Source organism: Bos mutus, unplaced genomic scaffold (assembly GCF_027580195.1).
Source record: "Bos mutus isolate GX-2022 unplaced genomic scaffold, NWIPB_WYAK_1.1 CTG259, whole genome shotgun sequence".
NCBI classification, from domain to species: domain Eukaryota; kingdom Metazoa; phylum Chordata; class Mammalia; order Artiodactyla; family Bovidae; genus Bos; species Bos mutus.
Window position 1 is genome coordinate 19,407 of NW_027219761.1, and position 18,217 is coordinate 37,623.

The 18,217-nt window shown below is 47.6% G+C and overlaps 6 non-coding genes and 1 pseudogene across 6 annotated transcripts; 5 read left to right on the forward strand and 2 right to left on the reverse strand.

The window, feature by feature from the left end:
* Positions 1-442: 442 nt before the first annotated feature.
* On the reverse strand, positions 443-514 carry TRNAQ-CUG (transfer RNA glutamine (anticodon CUG)). Its single transcript has one exon. It is a non-coding gene; the product is annotated as a tRNA-Gln (tRNA).
* A 2,075-nt stretch (positions 515-2,589) lies between these two features.
* LOC102286896 (leukemia NUP98 fusion partner 1-like) lies at positions 2,590-3,156 on the forward strand (annotated as a pseudogene).
* A 2,277-nt stretch (positions 3,157-5,433) lies between these two features.
* On the forward strand, positions 5,434-5,507 carry TRNAN-GUU (transfer RNA asparagine (anticodon GUU)). Its single transcript has one exon. It is a non-coding gene; the product is annotated as a tRNA-Asn (tRNA).
* A 605-nt stretch (positions 5,508-6,112) lies between these two features.
* TRNAV-CAC (transfer RNA valine (anticodon CAC)) lies at positions 6,113-6,185 on the forward strand. The gene has a single exon. It is a non-coding gene; the product is annotated as a tRNA-Val (tRNA).
* Positions 6,186-6,703: 518 nt separating this feature from the next.
* On the forward strand, positions 6,704-6,775 carry TRNAE-UUC (transfer RNA glutamic acid (anticodon UUC)). The gene has a single exon. It is a non-coding gene; the product is annotated as a tRNA-Glu (tRNA).
* Positions 6,776-7,477: 702 nt separating this feature from the next.
* Positions 7,478-7,548, reverse strand: TRNAG-CCC (transfer RNA glycine (anticodon CCC)). The gene has a single exon. It is a non-coding gene; the product is annotated as a tRNA-Gly (tRNA).
* Positions 7,549-14,952: 7,404 nt separating this feature from the next.
* Positions 14,953-15,024, forward strand: TRNAH-GUG (transfer RNA histidin (anticodon GUG)). Its single transcript has one exon. It is a non-coding gene; the product is annotated as a tRNA-His (tRNA).
* Positions 15,025-18,217: the final 3,193 nt, after the last annotated feature.

The window sequence follows — 18,217 nt, forward strand, 5'->3', positions numbered from 1 at the left end:
CACACTTCCTTCCCATTCAGGTCTGGAACCCTGGACCCGAAAGCTGCCATCCTGTCTGGTCAGCGACATCGCAGGCCCTCCCCGGCACCATTTACTCACAGGCACAGCCGTGCAGTTACAAGGCGTGCGGTGCGAAGGCCCCTCGCGGGGCAGGACTCCGTGGGCTCAGCCTCTGCCTCTGACTCCAGAGACCCAGGGGACCCGACGAAGGGGCGGCACTGGCTGGGCCGCAGCGCCCCTGGCCGGGGCTTGGAGGGCAGAGGAGGGGCCGGGCTCTCATGGCCAGCGATGGGCAGAGCCGCCCGGGTCCAGCGAGGACGCCCCGAGTCGGTCCCACACCTGTCCGCCGTGTCCGTGTGAACCACGCCGCTGAGGGTCGCGGGAGCCGGAAGGCGGGTCCTATTAGTGGAGTAAAAAGTGTTCTTCTTCCAACTAGGCAGAAAGGTCCCACCGAGATTTGAACTCGGATCGCTGGATTCAGAGTCCAGAGTGCTCACCATTACACCATGGAACCCCCTCGGGAGCCACCTGGCCTCCATCGCCAGAGAACGGTATCCGCTTCTTTAGCCTCCATACGTCCCACCCAGAAGCTCAGGGCAGTTCTCCTAAGGCCCTGAGGAGACTCCAATACGGTTGACTCCCGTGGGTGCTCAACCCTCTTGCTTGCTCTCTGCTCCTCTCCTTTGATCCACTCAGCTCACTCTCACCTCAGAAAATGAGGTGAAATCCACCTTGGATTTTGTGCCAGGGAGGACCCCCTTAGCTCTCCATCACCAACCGCATAGTCTGCCTAGGTTAACCAGAGTTGTCCCATCCTGAGGTAAAATTTCTGCAAATAAGAGTGTTATTTTCCTTTTCTTTGCCTTCCCCCTTTTCCCATAGCCCAGAGAGGACAGACGGTTGTCAGGGCAGGAGGCGGGGTTTCCTGGGTCCCTTAGTTTTCTCACAGCGCTGATCACACTCCTGAGCGGCCACCACCTCTTACGTGCAACATATAAAGTGTGTCAGCGGTGGAGTGGGAATGGAGGCAGGAGAACTCTTCTTCTTCATATATTTCTGATTTGGAGAGGGGTAAGTTATTCTCACAACAAGTGTCTATTTGTTAGATTTACCATGTAAGTAAGAATAACTATTTACATAAAACAGTCAGACAAACCAGCTATACTCACCTAAAAGTGAAGTCAACGTCGCTCAGTCGTGTCCAACTCTTTGCGACCCCAAAGACTGTAGCCCGCCAGGCTCCACTGTCCAAGAGATTCTCCGGGCAAGAATACTGGAGTGGGTGGCCATTCCCTTCTCCAGGGGATCTTCCAAATCAGAGATTTAACCGGGTGTGTTGCATTGCAGGCAGATTCTTTACCTGCTGGCCCACCAGGAAAGCCCCATACTCACCTGGGGTGACTGAAGATCAACCGCATGTCGTGGAGGACACGAGACAGGGCTCTGACACTTAGGCAGTCACAGACTCTTTGGTCAGGTCGGTCAAGTCAGTTTCTCTCCCATTTCTTAACATATCAAACCCAGAAATTGCAGTTTTTAAAAAGGCGTACAAATATCAAGGTACCCAAGAGCACTGATTGCTGAATCATAGAGGATGCACATCCAAGTTGTCTTAGGTATAGACAGTATTTATGAACACAAAATACCACCAGACTAAATATTTACACGTAGAATAGATATAAATCCTATCATGGCTCAGAGTAATAATCTCTACTTCTTCATCGTACCCTAAAACCGTTTCTTCCCTAATCCCATACACAGAACAGAAAAAAATAGCACCTGTTTTTAGCTGGCCAAAACACAGAGTCAGAAAGAAGCCCAGTGTTGCCTGGAGATGTATTTTGTCCCCAGAGACTGGACAGAGGTTGACTCAAGGAGGAAGGAGACAAAGGGGAGGCGGGAGGCTCTTGTTATGAGGAGGAAGTTCACAGCTCCAGGGTGAGAAGATGAAACTTCTTGGAAACTCAAGATGTTGAGTGGTAACGAACAGCACAAAGTGCTCCACCAGGAGAACTTGAAGAAGGGTCAAGGTTTATGGGTACCAGGACCCGAAACGGACTCTGACTGATATAGGAAGAAAAGAAATCCCTGGGTTTTCTCGTTACCACCACGTTGGCGCTGCTTAGAGCCCGGCGGCCCTTAGCTCCGCTGTCTGTGCGCGTGTCCTGGGGAATCATCGGGTTGGAAGGACTTTTAAAAATGTGGGAGGAAAGAGCCAAAAGCTGAAGATAGCCCGATATCACCGGTCTTCTTAGCTCTACCATCGCCAGATTTTAGTTTGGAAGAATTTGAGGTTATTGAGGGCAACGGCGGGTGGCAGAAATCAGACTCGGTGGAAATCTAGGTTGGCTCCAGTTGAAACAGCTTGAACCGGGTCCCTGCGACTCACCTTCTGCACCAATTATGAGAGCGATGACGTCGATGTGAGTGGGTAGAAATGAGAAGACCCAGAGTTCCCATCTTTCCTGCCCTGCTCCTCTCCATCTGCACTCTGCCTTGACCTACCCCATGGGACCCCTCAAGGCATGCCAGGTACTTCCTCCAAGACCTATTTAGGGACAGGCCTTGGATATTCTGAAGCGCCTTTACATGGAGCACAAAGATGATGATGATGATGATGATGATGATGATGATGATGATGATGTGTCTTTTGCCAAATGGATGAGCAGCTTCCGGGGTCACAGCTGGATAGAGGAGGATGAGTGAGGACTCCGGGACCGCCGTGGATCACAAGATGCCAGTTACAGGAAAAGCTGCCTGCCCTGCCCACTTCCTGTGCTTCCCAGAATGATGTCGTCTGCCAGCCATCCTAGAAGGTATTCTTATGAGAACCAGGGATCTCGATGCCACACTCGTGTGCGGGATCCCAGAAAGTGCTCAGGGGATGGGTCATTCAAGGAGCCATTAATGGGATCAAAAGGAAGATCCCATTCCAAAATTCAGTCATTTTCAGACTCCTTTGAACAGCAACCGTGCTTTAGAACCAAACGTTCCGTCTCTTTGGGACCTGAGAGCAGAAAGGAGAGAAATGAGAGAGAATGCCGGTTTCTGGAAGTGAGGTCTTGCAAGAAAGTGGAGGGAAAAAGGAGCTCTAGGAAGGAAGAGCGTGGAGAAGCGTACCTGCCCGCCCCCCCGTCTGAAAAAATGCTCAAATAACCCTTGGCTTCCACACCACAACTACCGACGCTGCTGTGTTTTTTGAGCCCCAATTCACCAGACCCAGGAACGGTACCTGTAAGAGGGTCTGCAGATGCTGAGTGACTCAGGTGGGTGGTTGATTCAGCTGCTCCCCAAGACAGCTTGCATCATACCCCACCTGCTTTTCAGAGTATGATCTGTTCTGTTGGCCTTTTAGGGGAATAGAAAGAATAAAAGGTATTTTAATAGAATAAAATTATTCTTGAAAATGTAAGGAGAGATATTTAAAGAGCCACCCACACATCTTCACCAACCCTTCTTCCACTAAGTAAAAGTCATTGGTGTGACTCAATAAAAAGAAAAGAGAAAGAAATCCCTGGAAAGTATGTTGAGAGATCACAGAATGGCCAGGAAACCTGGAGAACCGGGCTCTCACAAGGGGCAAGGACAGAATCAGGTGAGGTTAGAACTGGGATGGGTGGAGATGTGTGTTCTTCCCATTTGCTCCAGCCTGCACGTCGGTCCCTGACCTGCAAGCAGAGAGCTGGCGATGAAGGGCGGCCGAGCTACAGCAGAGCAAACTGCAAGAGCAATCATGGGAAACTTTGTCTTGATTCTGTTTACAGAAAATCTAGAAGCAGCGAGCTAATTCAAGGTGAAATAAATAAGGGTAAGGGTTTGTCAAAAGATTCTGAGGATAATGACAATATTTATGATTTCTCTGCTTTTGACATTAGATCCAGTAGTTTCCAAACGCAGGCACACCTGACAACAACAGAATGAAGTAGAATGCTCTCATTGCTCCCATTTTACAGCAACAAGACGGGAAGCACAAAAAGTTTTCTTTAATTTGTCTAAGGCCACGTAAAGTGAAGTCGCTCAGCCCTGACTCTCTGGGACCCCATGGACCGGTAGCCCACCAGGCTCCTCCATCCATGGAATTTTCCAGGCAAGAATACTGGAGTGGGTTGCCATTTCCTTCTCCAGGAGATCTTCCCGACCTAGGGATCAAACCTGGGTCTCCCCCATTGCAGACGGATGCTCTACCGTCTGAACCAGCAGGGAAGCCCCTAAGGGCACATAAGGATAGAACTATTTTTACAACCCAGAATTTGTGCACCCGAGCACAGCTTAGTTGGGTCTTTCTTCTCAAAAGTGAGTGTGTCAAGATTTCTCTGCTGCAGAGATGGGAAGAAGACCAAGAAGAGGAGAGAAGGCAAGAGAGGGAGGAGGGAAGGGTAGAAGCACAGATTCTTTTATTCTCTCCTTCCTCCCCTCTCCTTTTGCCTCCTTCATTCTTGGGTCTGCCAGCCCTCTCCCTCCTTCCCCACTCTACGACCCGGACTGAAGCAATGTTCGCCTCTAGGGATCCTGGCCCAAGTCTCCTGGGAGGTCTCAATGCCCTCCTCCCAAACCCGCCTTCCCCGCTTGGTTTTCGCCCTTTCCCGCTCCCAGGTGGACCCCACAGAACGCAGCCTACCCAGCTGGGCGCTCCACCCGGCAGGCAGTGCTCCGGAGACCTTTCCGTTTGCCCGCCCAATGGGGTGCTGCGAAATCCAAAAACCGGGATAAAGGCTTTTAAAACAGGACTGTTCACTTCGAAAACTATTCCGTATTTCCATCCTCAGGGGTCTTCATGGGACGAAGGGCTAAAGACGACAATGTATTCATCCAAGTCCTGGAGCGTCCCAGCGAGTGCCAGACTCTGTCCTGGGCATGCTGACACAGGGCGACCATCCCCGCGACCAATGTGCTTAGTCGCTAAGTCCTGTCCGACTCTTTGCGCCCCCATGGACTTAGCCTGCCAGGTTTCTCGGCCCATGGGGATTCTCCAGGTAAGAATACTGGAGTGGGTTGCATGCCCTCCTCCAGGGGATCTTCCCAAACCAGGGATTGACCCCGGGTGTCCTGCATTGCAGGCGGATTCTTACCGTCTGAGCCCCCAGGGAAGCCCACTCTGGCGGAAACCGCCTGGTGGACGCAGGAAACCGAAGCACAACCTCGGCCCCGGAGGCCTTTGCCTGGGTGGGCAAACTCTCATTCGTTGGGTGTAGGCGCCGAAACGGGAAGAGCCATCAATGGGAGCCCACCGGGTGTTTAGCCGTCCTTGGATCTATTTCGGTTCAGACCCGGAAGCTTCGTGCCCTGGGTTCTCCGGGTTCTCCGGGGCGCTGGCATCTGCGGCGGGTAGGGGGCAGGAAAATGGCACCGTTTCTCTGGGGGACAGAACGCTCACCCTGGGAATACGTTAAGTAGGTCTACTCCATAGAGAGTCCAAAAGAACCCCATACTGTTGTCTCTGTGGCGCAATCGGTTAGCGCGTTCGGCTGTTAACCGAAAGGTTGGTGGTTCGAGCCCACCCAGGGACGGTGGGGATGACATTTTAGGCAACACCAAAGAGAACTCCCTTTTGCCAGGAGGACACCGGAGAAGTGATGCGCCCAACGGACTTTCAGAGAAACACAACAGGAGTCAGGTGCAAAGGAACAGCGGGGAGGGTGCGTCCCGGGTGGATTGGAAGCGTCGGTCATTCCTGAGAGCCCAGAGCGCTGATCGCCGGCGCCGAGAGAAGGACCACCGAGGCGCGGGTCCGCAGCCATGGAGGGGCGGCTTCCACACCGCTGGGTTTCGGGGTCACCTGGGCCTCGGGCGCACCCACCGTCCCCGCCTCCTGCGGCTTCCGGGAGCTGGGGAGTCGGCGGGGGCGACCCCTGAACTCAGGGCGCGCAGCTGAGGGTCTGAGGATTCTGCGTTGGGTGAGGGACCCCGAAGGCAACCTGTGGGGGCCCAGGGGTCCTCACTTCATGGGAGAGGAGGAACCCTAAAGCAGGGCCCTCCGGAGCCGCCGTCTCCGTGCCTGAGAGAGCTTGGGGCTTCAAGGTTCCTCTTTGAGAGTTAAGAGTTGGTGGTGTGCTTAGTGGTGGCGGGACCTCGGGATTTCATGAAGACAGTGTTCAGGAGCAGAGCTTGTCCCGTTTCCGTAGTGTAGTGGTTATCACGTTCGCCTCACACGCGAAAGGTCCCCGGTTCGAAACCGGGCGGGAACAGGGTTCCTCTTTCTTTTTCCCCGCCCTGAGATGTGCCTTCTCACTGGCAAAACCAACAGGCGCGAAAGGCACGGGGTGAGGCAGGGGACGCAGCTGGAGGAAGACTTGGTGACCACCTGGAAGTCTCTTTATTCAGCGCTAGGAGAGGCCCCGGAGCCACATCAGAGATCTGGAGGTGGACGGATCCGCTCATCACCCGCCACTCATCACCGAGCCTGACGACAAAGAAAACCGAGGTTACAAGGAGAGCAAGTCCTGGTCTCGGCAGCACGCAGCGCTACAGCTAGACCAGGAGGGACCCAGTCCGCTACTTTGTGTCCTTGCCCCAGAGCAAAAGCGACGCCCAGGAAAGGAGACGTGAAGGGCGATGAGCAGCGGGGGCAGGGCTGGGAGCCCTGCACAGCGGCACACAGCCCTGGGCCGCTGCGACATTGCCTTTCCCGCTTTCTGACTTTCTGAAGGGTCATCTTCCACTCACCTTTCACCTGGAGAAGCTAAATAAGGTATTTATCTACAGCTCCCTGGTGGTCTAGTGGCTAGGATTCGGCGCTTTCACCGCCGCGGCCCGGGTTCGATTCCCGGTCAGGGAAAGCTTTCTTTCTTCCAGCGTCTGCACTCACACAAGTCTCTCTCTTGCTGCCCAGATCGGAACTGTATTTTGCTTAAAGGTCCAATGCAGAACATTTCTGCACAGAGTTTCTAAATGCCGCTGAGTCCGGGCCTCAGGGTCCTGGACCTCGGGCTGGCTGTTGGAGCTGAGATGCCGTGAACAGCCTGTGCTGGCCAGCTCTGGCCTCCACTCTTTTCTCCTGGCGTGGTAAACCCAGAGTCTTACTTAACAGAGTTTTCATTCAAGGAGAATGTGGGGCTTCAGTTCCAAAAATTCATTAAAATCCAATACCAAAAGCTTTTGTAAGATACCAAAAGTTTGCAAGAATACGAACATCGTATATTCTGTACCTAAGTGCCCGGTTAACATCACATTCTTTCTTTGGATAAGAGTTATGACATCTCTTGATAGTAACGTGCCGATATCTCGGGATTGTTCCTTTCCTTTGACGTCCCTCTGAAAGCTAACTTCTGTGGGACTTGTCTTCCAAGGCCGGGGAACAGCTGTACCGACCAGAAGAGGGCCCTCTTGGCCCTTCAGGAACCTGGAATCCGTTCTCTTTAGGATGTAGAGAAGGTATATGTGTGTTAGTCGCTCAGTCCTTTTGGACTTTTGGCCATCCCTTGACTGTAGCATTCCTCTGTCCTTGGGCCAGCGAAGCCCAAAACAAACATAACCACAATGCATTGGCCGGGAATCGAACCCGGGTCTCCCGCGTGGGAGGCGAGAATTCTACCACTGAACCACCAATGCCACCATAGAGAGGATGTGCAAGGATATCCTAGATGGAGTTTTAGTCAGGTCTTTCTCAAGTGCAGGCCACTCATGCCCTGTGCTTGTAGGACGGTCTAGGCTTTCATCCTCCGCCCTCAGCTGCACCGGCTGCCCTCTGCCCTTTGGCCTCCTGCGGGTTGCTTTGGCGGGCACTCAGGTGTGCTTTGGATCCGTCTGAGTGGTGGAACCGCCTGCTGCTCGTGCTCACTGGCCCAGTCTTGTCCAAAACTCTTTGCGACCCCTTGTCCACCAGGCTCCTCTGTCCCTGGGATTGCCACGCCCCTTTGCTAGAAAACCCATCGAGGCAGTACAGCTGCCCCCTTGGCTCCTGCCTGGCTCCCTGTGCCCTGCAGGGAGCATAAAGTGTTCTGTCAGGACACAGAGGTGAAGAATCCTTCCCTGTGGTCGGAGGATGAGAGAACCAGATGGGAAATGCTGCAAAGGGAGGGGAATATTCTCAAAAGCTTCCCAGAACTGCTGTGTGGGTGCTGTCGGTTGGGTGGCTGCCCTATGACAATAGTGCTTAGCCTTGTGTTCTGGCCTTGACCCAGTCCCAGGTCCAGTCTGAATTCAAGCACAGAGGCACCCTGCTTTCCCACACATATGTCATTCTGCCTCTCTCCAAGGGGAGTTCTGAACCACCTCTTCTATCTCAGTGAATAGCAACCATGTGGGTCTTTTATTTATTTATTTTTCCCCCTTTGTTTTGCTGAAATGTAACTCAGGAATATAAAAAAGGTTTGGCTCTAGATAAATCAGTGCTCTCCATGCTACAAACAAGAATAAAATTCAAGTTGATAATAAGGATGAATCTCGAATACTTTTACACTCCTGAAAATTCTAATAATTGATGTATAATTCCATAGAAAATATTTGTCCTGTCATGCTCCCAGAGATGACTCCTGGTATGCACCACACTGCTTTAATAATTTTCATCTAAAAACTCCTTCATGGTGACTTTCACATATATTATTATTTATAAAGTTTAAAATTATGTATCCCAGTAAATTAAATATACCATATAATATCTTTTAAATCAGGATTAAGTCTTTTGAGTCTCGAAATCACAGTGACTTAATTATTCCCCTTTCAATTTGGGGTCAATGTTTTTAGCTATCATCTAATATGTGCCTCTAAGTAGCATTTATCTGCCACAATTCAGCTCAATTTACGGTTTTAAGATCTATCATTAAGTTCTTTGACTGATATTAAATTGGTTGAATTAATGTATAATCTTTGCCTGGAGAATTTCTATTTAAGGTAGAAATAACAAAACACTGTTTAAATATAATGCTGCCCACATTTTTATAGATTACATATAGAGGGGCTATAGGTTAACAGCTTAAGGGAATGTGTGGGAACCTTTAGGAGATGTTCCTGAATGTAGCCATAACGTCACTTGAAGAAGAGTACAACACATGGACTCCCTAAGCTGAGAAGTAAGGACCTGTTGTTTACTGGAAGCACTCGTTTATTTATTTTTTTTAATTCCTGATTCTTAGTTACCTGCCTCCTAGGTCTCAAGTCACCATTTTTCCATGTGCTATGTAATTCTTTTTTTACTCACTGCTGGGGTCCTTAGGCACTGGCAGGCAGATGAACCTGAGAACATGACAGGTTGTTCTCCTGCTGTGATTTTTATTTTGTGTGTGTGTGTGTGTGTGTGTGTGTGTGTGATTCTTATTTTTGATGCCTCCTGGTGTGAATGCACCAAGGAGTGGGACCTTGACTTTGCTCCTGATACAGCAGTTTTCCTGGAGAAGGGCCTGGTGCCTGATGAGCGCCTAGTAAGTGCTTGCTGACTGAAGGACTCCTAATGCACATTTGCGGAAAACTGATGAGGAGGACAGAAAGTGGGTAAGATCCACAGAGGCCTAGAGTATAAGGTATGAGGGACAGAAGGGCACAGACTCCAAAAGGGTGAGAGAGGGGCAGAGAGAAATGTCCTAGAACCCAGAGACATCCTCGACTGAGTACGGAAAATCCAAAGAGCTCTTGTTTCCTCCTGAGCTTCAACTGAGGAATCAGTGGAAGGTGAACCAATAACTCTAAGGATCCAGGTTTGCACATGATGTATTATCGGTGCAGGATTCTGTAGCTTGCAACAATTTGTCTCAAATGAGATAATTTTTTTCGGATGTAGCCATGTACTGTCGAGATATCATACGGAGAGAGTCTCGGGCTTGCAAATGTACCCGTATATTGGAGGGAGACCCCACATTAGATTGTGTGCATCCAACCAAAGCAAAAATGCAAATCATAAAGGGAAGGGAAGAGGATAAATGTCTGGGACCAGTGGGCTTTTTTTTTTTTTTTTTTTTTTTTTAAACTCCTGTAATCCATAAGCTGCTCTGCAAGAGGCTCTCCAGGGTCATTCCGGCTGGTCTTGTCTGGACTCAATGACTTGGTCACCACTGAAAACAGTTACAATTATTAGAATACTTTCCAATCAGCTTGGAGGTTTAGCTGCTGAATATGTGCAATCTCTGGAAATGTACACGTTGTCTTTTCATTGTACCTCCCGCTAAGTTGAGTCGGTAGGGCACAAATTCCTTTGTTAGAGTAACAGACAGGTGTATTGACAATTTCTTGTGATGCCAAGACCATGAAGAAAAAGACTCTTTCCTTGAGTTGGAAAAATACATTGGAATATAAATTAGCACATCTATTTAGGGAAAACTAAGAACATAAAGAGATGCCTTCAGTTTCTAGCAAAGGTGCAGTGACAGAAATCAGATTAACCCTCCTTTCCAAATCTCACTCTCCCCCTTTGTCCCACTCCCAAAGGAACAAAAAGACAAAAAAAAAAAAACATGAAATACTAGCTTCTAAGACACTGGAAATCAGGTAGCAAAGGATAGCAAGCCCTGAGAGGTGACAAACAAACAAGATGAGTCTTGCCATGGGCCCAGCTTCCTGCTTTCAGTGAGTTCCCAGGCTGGGCACCAAGAGGAGGACTTGAGGTCAATCCACTGGACTCAAGAAGCTGAGTGTTGGTGGAGAACAGGGCAGCTAGAGTTCACAGGACAAAGATCCAATCATTTGCTTTGCAAAGCAGAAGTAGAGACACAGATGTAGAGAACAAAGGTATGGACATCAAGGGGGAAAGGGGAGTTGGAGGAATTGGGAAGTTAGGATTTACCTATATCCGCTATTGATGCTATGTATACAGTAAATAACAAATGGGAACCTACTCTATGGCATAGGGAAATACTGGATGCTCTGTGGTTACCTAAATGAGAAGAAAATCCAAAAAAGAGGGGATATATGTATATGTATAGCTGATTCACTTTGCTATTATCACAACATCGTAAATCAGCTATACTTCAATAAAAGTTAATAATAAAAGAAAGAAACATGAAGAAAGGTCCAGTGATGAGAGAGAGTGGGAGAGAGAGAGAATGCTGGGATATGAAAGGGTCTCCCTCAAGTACTCAGCAGAGTCATGATGGGGTATTGTTATGAAGAAAGTGCCTGAGGCCAAGGAAAGAATGTTTTTAAAAGATCCTGGTGCAATGCCTGGTGCTCACACAGGACAAGCAATTGTATTCGATCCCCCCAGACAGAATGGACTCCTCCTAACTCCTGGGCCATTGGGAAGAACATTCAGAAAACTCTTGTTACAGTATTGGGAATAAGCAGCTCTAGACTGACCTACCTAAAAAAATCACGAAAGGAAGATCCAAAGGGATCAAACCATTTACAAGTCACTCAAATGTACCCCAGATAAAACTCAAGAAGATTTGTAGGAATACCAAAACAGCCAGTGCCCCAAATGGGAAACTCTGACAATGCTTGGCCTCCAATCAAAGGATGCCAGTCATGCAAAGAGGCAGGAAAATGACAGGTAAGGAGGAGACAAATGAATGAATGAATCAGTCAATGAAACTGAGCCAGAAGGGACACAATGTAAAAATCTGCAGAGAAGACTTGAACAGTTATCATGACGGTATACATGCGTCCAAAATGTTAATTAGAAACACAGAACATACAAAAATGGCAAAAACAAACAAACAAACAAACAAACAAACTTTAGAGCTGAAAACTATAACATCCAATGCAATAAATTCACCAGATTGAAGAGCAGATTAGACATGGCAGAAAACAACATAAACAAGATTATGGAGCACAAAGCAATGAAAAGCTGTTCACAGTATCCAAATGGAAACTCACTGTCAAAATAAAATGCTTTTAATGAACATAGTGTCATTGAAGAGTCATTGTTTTTCAGTTGCTAACCTGTGTTTGACTCTTTGTGACTCCACTGACTGCAGCACTACAGGCCTCCCTGTCCCTCAATATCTCTCAGAGTTTGCCCAAGTTCGTGTTCGTTGAATCGGTGATGCCATCCAACCATCTCATCCTCTGTTGCCCTTTTCTCCTTCTGCCTTCAAACTTTCCCAGCATCAGGGACTTCTCCAAGCAGTCTGCTCTTCTCATCAGGTGGCCAAAGTATTGGAGTTTCAGCATCATCCTTCCAATGAGTATTCAGGGTTGATTTCCTTTAGGATTGACTGGTTTGGTCTCCTCGGCATCCAAGGGACTTTCAAGAGTCTTCTCTAGCACCACAGTTCCAAAGCATCAGTTCTTCAACATTCTGCCTTCTTTATCGTCCGACTCTCACATTGGTACATGACGACAAGAAAGATCACAGCTTTGACTATATGGACCTTTGTGGGCAAAGTGATGTCTTTGCTTTTTAACACACTGTCCAGGTTTGTCATCGCTTTCCTTCCAAGAAGCCAGTGTCTTCGAATTTCATGGCTGCAGTCACCATCCGCAGTGGTTTTAGAGCCCAAGAACAGAAAATTTGTCACTGCTTCCACATTTCCCCCTTCTATTTGCCATGAAGTGATGGGGCTGGATGCCATGATCTTAGTTTTTTTAAATATTGAGTTATAAGCTGGCTTTTTCACTCTCCTCTTTCACTCTCATCAAGAGGCTCTTTAGTTCCTCTTTGCTTTCAGCCACTAGGGTGGTGTCACCTGCATGCCTGAGGTTGCTGATATTTTCCCAGCAATCTTGATTCCAGCTTGTAACTCATCCAGCCTGGCATTTCCCCTGATGTGTTCTGCATTCAAGTTAAATAAACAGGGAGACAGTAAACAGCCTAGTTGTACTCCTTTCTCAATTTTGAACCAGTCAGTTGATCCGTATAAGGTTCTAACTGTTGCTTCTTGACCTGCATACAGGCTTCTCAGGAGACAGGTAAGATGGTCTGGCATTCCCATCTCTTTTAGAGTGTTCCACAGTTTGTTATGATCCACACAGTCAAAGGCTTTAGTGTAGTGAAAGAAACAGAAGTAAATGTTTTTTCTGGAATTCCCTTGCTTTGTCTATGATCCAGCAAATGTTTGCAATTCGATCTCTGCTTCCTCTGCCTTTTCTAAACCCAGCTTGTACATCTGGAATTTCTTGATTCAAGTTGAATGCTGAAGCCTACCTAGCTTGAAGGATTTTGAGCATAACCTTACTAGCATGGGAAGTGAGCACAATTGTCCAGTACTTTGAACGTTCTTTAGCACTGCCCATTGAATGGTAGCACATCACTGAAAGACCTGATACATGGGTGACTGATGCTCCTGAAAATACCCAGGGACGAGAAACAGTTTTTGGAGGAACAATGTCAGATAATTTCAATCACAGTAAAGATTATAAACCCACCGATCCAAGGAGCCAAATGAACAAAATGAATGAGCACAACAGCACGGAAAACACACATCTAGTTGCATCGTAATTAAAGTGCTCAAAGCCATTGAAAAAGCATATAGTCCCCGAGGGACCAGAGGAAAAAGACCGGATACATATAGAAACAAAAGTACACATGTCAGATTTTATCAGAAGCATAGAAGTGAGGGACTTCCCGGGTGGTCCAGTGGTTAAGACTTTGCCTTCTTGGTGTGAGTTGGATCCCTGGTTGGAGAGCTAAGACCCAACAGGCCTCATGGCAAAAACAAACAAACAAACAAAAAACACACACACATGAAACAGAAGCCATATTGTAACAAATTTAATAAAGACTAAAAAGAGAGAGAGGAGAGAGATGCATGGAAGTTATAATACAGTGGAGCAGCCTCTTCAAAGGACAGAAGCCAAAGAAGTCAAGGTGGAATTCTATCACTGCTGCTCCTGCTGCTGCTAAGTCGCTTCAGTAGTGTCCAACTCTGTGCGACCCCATAGACCGAAGCCCACCAGGCTCCCCCGTCCCTGGGATTCTCCAGGCAAGAACACTGGAGTGGGTTGCCATTTCCTCTACCCACCTTTAAAGTCCTTCAATATGAAGGTGAATAATGACCATTACAGACATACAAATGCTGAAAGACTTCATCAGCAGCAGACCCACTGTACAAGGAATGCTAAAGGAATCCTCCAGGAAGAACACCACCAGATGGAAATCTGGATGTACGCACAGGGAGGAAGGAAAAGAGAAGTGGTATCTGTATGGGGAAAATAAAAGATTTTAAATATAAATCCCTATAGAAGTATGTAACGGATTAAAACACAGAACAGTGGATTTGTTACATGCTCAGTAAAGGAGAAACGTAAAGAAATACGGTTACTGGTTTCACTGCTTCAGGAAATTCTGGACTCCCAGGGACCTGGCAAACCTCCTGTGCACCATGACGCCGGACAGGAGGGAAGCAGTAGAGGAGCCCTTTTGCCTTTCCCGGAAAGGTTGCGCAGCGTAGAAAGAACCACACAGTTTTTGAGTGTTTCAAGGAAGGCGTTCCTAAGGTGTGTTTAGAACAACCAACCTTTCCGTGAACAGCCCAACGCACTAATAGATGGCGCCACAGAGACACGCTCGAGTAAGGTACTTCTCATCCCCATGGATGGGTAATTACCCGCTTCCACGACCGGTGGAGCCACACACATTTCCGAGGGCAGAAACGCGCCAGAGACGCCCCGGGCCGGAGCCGAGGGGGCCAGAGGGAGGTTGGACGCCGGGTGGGCTCCGTACTGCTTCTTTCGGTTCTTTGCTCCGCCTTCACCCGGCCGTCCGCACCGCTGGTGTTGCCCTCCCTCGGCTCGGCCGCGGTCGGTGGGGCGGGAGCCGGAACCAGCTAACCGGGAAGGTGGATCCAAAGGGACGACTGCGAAGAGCTGGAAAAGAAGCCGGCGAGGTGGGGACGAGGACAGCCAGACTTCCCAGAAGGAACGTGCCGCATCTGGGGAGATGAGAATTGGTGTTTGGTTTGATTTTGTTTCCTTTTGTCACAATATATCAGAATTGAGAGACAGAGCGGGGAAACCGATGAGCGAGCATGAAAGAGAGAAAACGAATAGCTGCAGTTCCCAAGAATAAAGCAGCGCAAGGATCGAAATCATTTTACGTCAAAGGACAGACATTAAAGACCGTTCTCATGGCGTGGTATGTGGCACGCCGTGATCGTATAGTGGTTAGTACTCTGCGTTGTGGCCGCAGCAACCTCGGTTCGAATCCGAGTCACGGCATGGCCTCCGTGTTTCACGTGGCGTCTGACTTCTTTTTCTTCAACACGGTAATGGTCTGCACTGGGTTCTGCAACATGTGACCGCCCATTCTATCCGAGATAAAAATTATTAAGGTGTATTCACAGAACAAGATGCACAAATCATGAATGAACAGCTATTTGATGTGAAATAATCACCAAAATCAAGAGGTACAAATTTTTTTATCAACCAGGTATGGAAGATGCACTTTGATACATGGATGAAGCCCTTTGGCACGTTTCCCAGGTAACGCCTATCCGTCCCCTGCTACTTTAAACTATTGAGTTTGTCCTTTCCTCAGTTCACCTGAATGAATATAGACATTTTACTATATAGGGATTATCAAGCAGAAATTCTGAAGTCGATTTCACCCTAGTAGGGAAATCACAGAGGTCAGAACGCCGTGAAGGCAACGGACAAGACGTTCCATTGGAGAAAGCACCTTCAAGATCACGGTATCTCTGCTGCCAGCTAACTATAAGCATGGACCCGTCGGGCCACCATCTTTCACTCAGGGTCGCCCTCCTCCCGTCCCCCACCCTTACCAAATCACTCCCTGCAAAGTAATTCCAGCAAAGATCTCCCAATCCTCCTGCCCCTCCCCATGGGCAGAGCAGGCACTCTCACCCACCGGACTCACCGCCTTTCATCAGCTCTTCCGGTACCACATACACGCACAGCCACTGTTGCTGCCTCATCTACCGCTACCTCTGCAGGCTTGGTCCACACCCCTGGCCCCCCGCCCACCAGCCCCGCTCCCTCGCTCACCTCTTGCCCTACAGTGGACATAACATTTGTCCTAACAGGTCTTCTAAGCGAGCTTCCAAGGGAAAAGGGAAACGGTGCCCACTGCCTGGTAGAGACCAAGGGGATTCCAAACAACAGCAGCTGGAGAGTCAGGGCATTTCCCTGGATCACCATCTTATTGATATTCTGACGTTGATTTTTACATGAACCATCTGCTTATGCTGCTGATATCAGTTTTCCCTTTATGGTAGTGAGATGAATTGGCCGTTCAAAGTACTCAGGGAAATGAATGTGAAATGAATAGGTTGAAAGAGAATATTTTAAAAACATGTTCTGCACTTGCTCAACTGAAAGTGGGTGGAGATGGTAAAAGCCTAGGAGGCTGGGCATGTCCACTATTGCCGGGCCAGTCACCGGAGCTAAACCTGTCGACACTGGGAATACCCTGAGCCTGGGCCCCTGTCTCTGAGAGACACTTAGGAAAATCCATCTTCACCTCAGCGACGGACCACAGCACCTGGTTCCCTTTTCCTGTGAAGCCTAAGCCAGGGATCACAAAGGTAATATTTTAATGACCAGAAGCTATAAGAAAATACTTTTGACATATTTACTCATTCGGGAAATAAACGTCACACTTACAAGGAGATATCATTACACAGCCTCCAGCATGACCGCTTTTTAAAAAATTCGTGCACTAAGTGCCGACAAATGTGGAGCACTTGCACCTGTAGCAGCCAGTTCAAAATCATTCTAGAAGACTGTTGGCAGTTTCTAATAAAGTTCATCTTGTACCTACTTCATGACCCAGCAATTGTAGTACTTCTATGAATGCACAATATAGAAGAAGTTGGTATGGGATATTCATCAAGAACACCAGTTAACACCAAAAAATCCCGACAAAATTACTCCAATAATACCAAAAGTAGTGAAATGTGCATAACACTATGAATATGTTTAATGAACAAAATGTTGCATGAAAGCAAGGTCAGTTACCAAAAATGTAGCTTCCTTCATTTGAATTTCAAGAGCAGGCAACAGTACACTCTTGCAGTAGACCTCAGAATGGTAATACAATAAGCGATCTAGTGTAGGAATTGCCTACAAAGTGGCTCAAGTGACATTTCAAGGGTGGGGGAAATTTTCTACACCTTGATCTGGGTGCTGATTACGTTTGCAAAAATTCAACAAACTGTGCCTATAGTTCAATGATTTACTGTTTCTGTAAAAATCAGTGGATGGTGGATGGAAAGGAGCTGGTCTAGACCATGATGACTAGTTTGCATTTTATTGTAAACCTCTTAAATACGCCTTCTCCTTTAGTGTAAGAAAAACCTCACTGATATTAGAAATATCTTTACCAGAAAACAACAACAACAATGACCATGTTATCTTGTTAGTGTAACTATAGGCAAGGCTCCTTGAAGGGCAATATTTAAACTTTGGGGATGTGTTCTGCTCAACAGGGAGTCAAGCAGTTATTCTAGGTTTTGCTTTGACTGGCAGGTTTGGGCGCTGTGGGATTTACTCCTCTTCTTGCTGCATTTTGCTTCCAGGCCAGTGGCAAATTCTGCTCTCCCACCACTGCTAGGGGGCAAAGCTGGTGCTGGAATTAAAAGTAAATGGATAGAGTATTACTCAAAAAAAAAAAAAAAAAAGGATGAAGTAATGCCAATTACAGCAACATGCATGGACCAAGAGATTGTCATCCTAGTGAAGTAAGCCAGGCAGAGAAAGACAAATATCATATGACATCGCTTAGACGAGAAATCTAAAACACAAAACTAAAGCTAATACAAAGGAACATATGTACAAAACGGAAATAAACCCACAGACATAGAAAACAACATTATGGTTACTGAACGGGAAAGGGGGAGGGGTAAATTAGAAGTTTGGGATTAACATATACACACTACTACTATGCAGAAAACAGATAACCAACAAGCACCTCGGCTATAGCCAGGGACCTATACTCAATATTTTGTAATAATCTGTAAGGAAAAATAATCTGAACCAAAACTAGATGTATATGTGTGTATAACTGAATCACTTTGTTGTACACCTGAAACAAACACAACATTGAAGATCAACTATAAGTCAAAGTAAAAAAAAGAAAAAAGGCAAATGGCAAGACAGGCTATAGACACTACCTTGCCTTAGCCTGGATCTGAACCAAGGTTGCTGCTGCCACAGTGCAACACTCACACTCTACAGTTACAATACACAACGTGGCATAAGGTAACTGTCCCACGTAAATATACTCACACTGTTTTTGCTGTTTTATTTGTGGACACCAACAGAAGTCTGAGCTTTTCTCTCTTTCATGCTCTTCTCTGATTCTCCCTCAGTGTTTTGCCAAGAGAACGCACCGGGCATAACAAACACTCTCTTCAAACAACACAAGAGACGACTCTATACATGGACATCACTA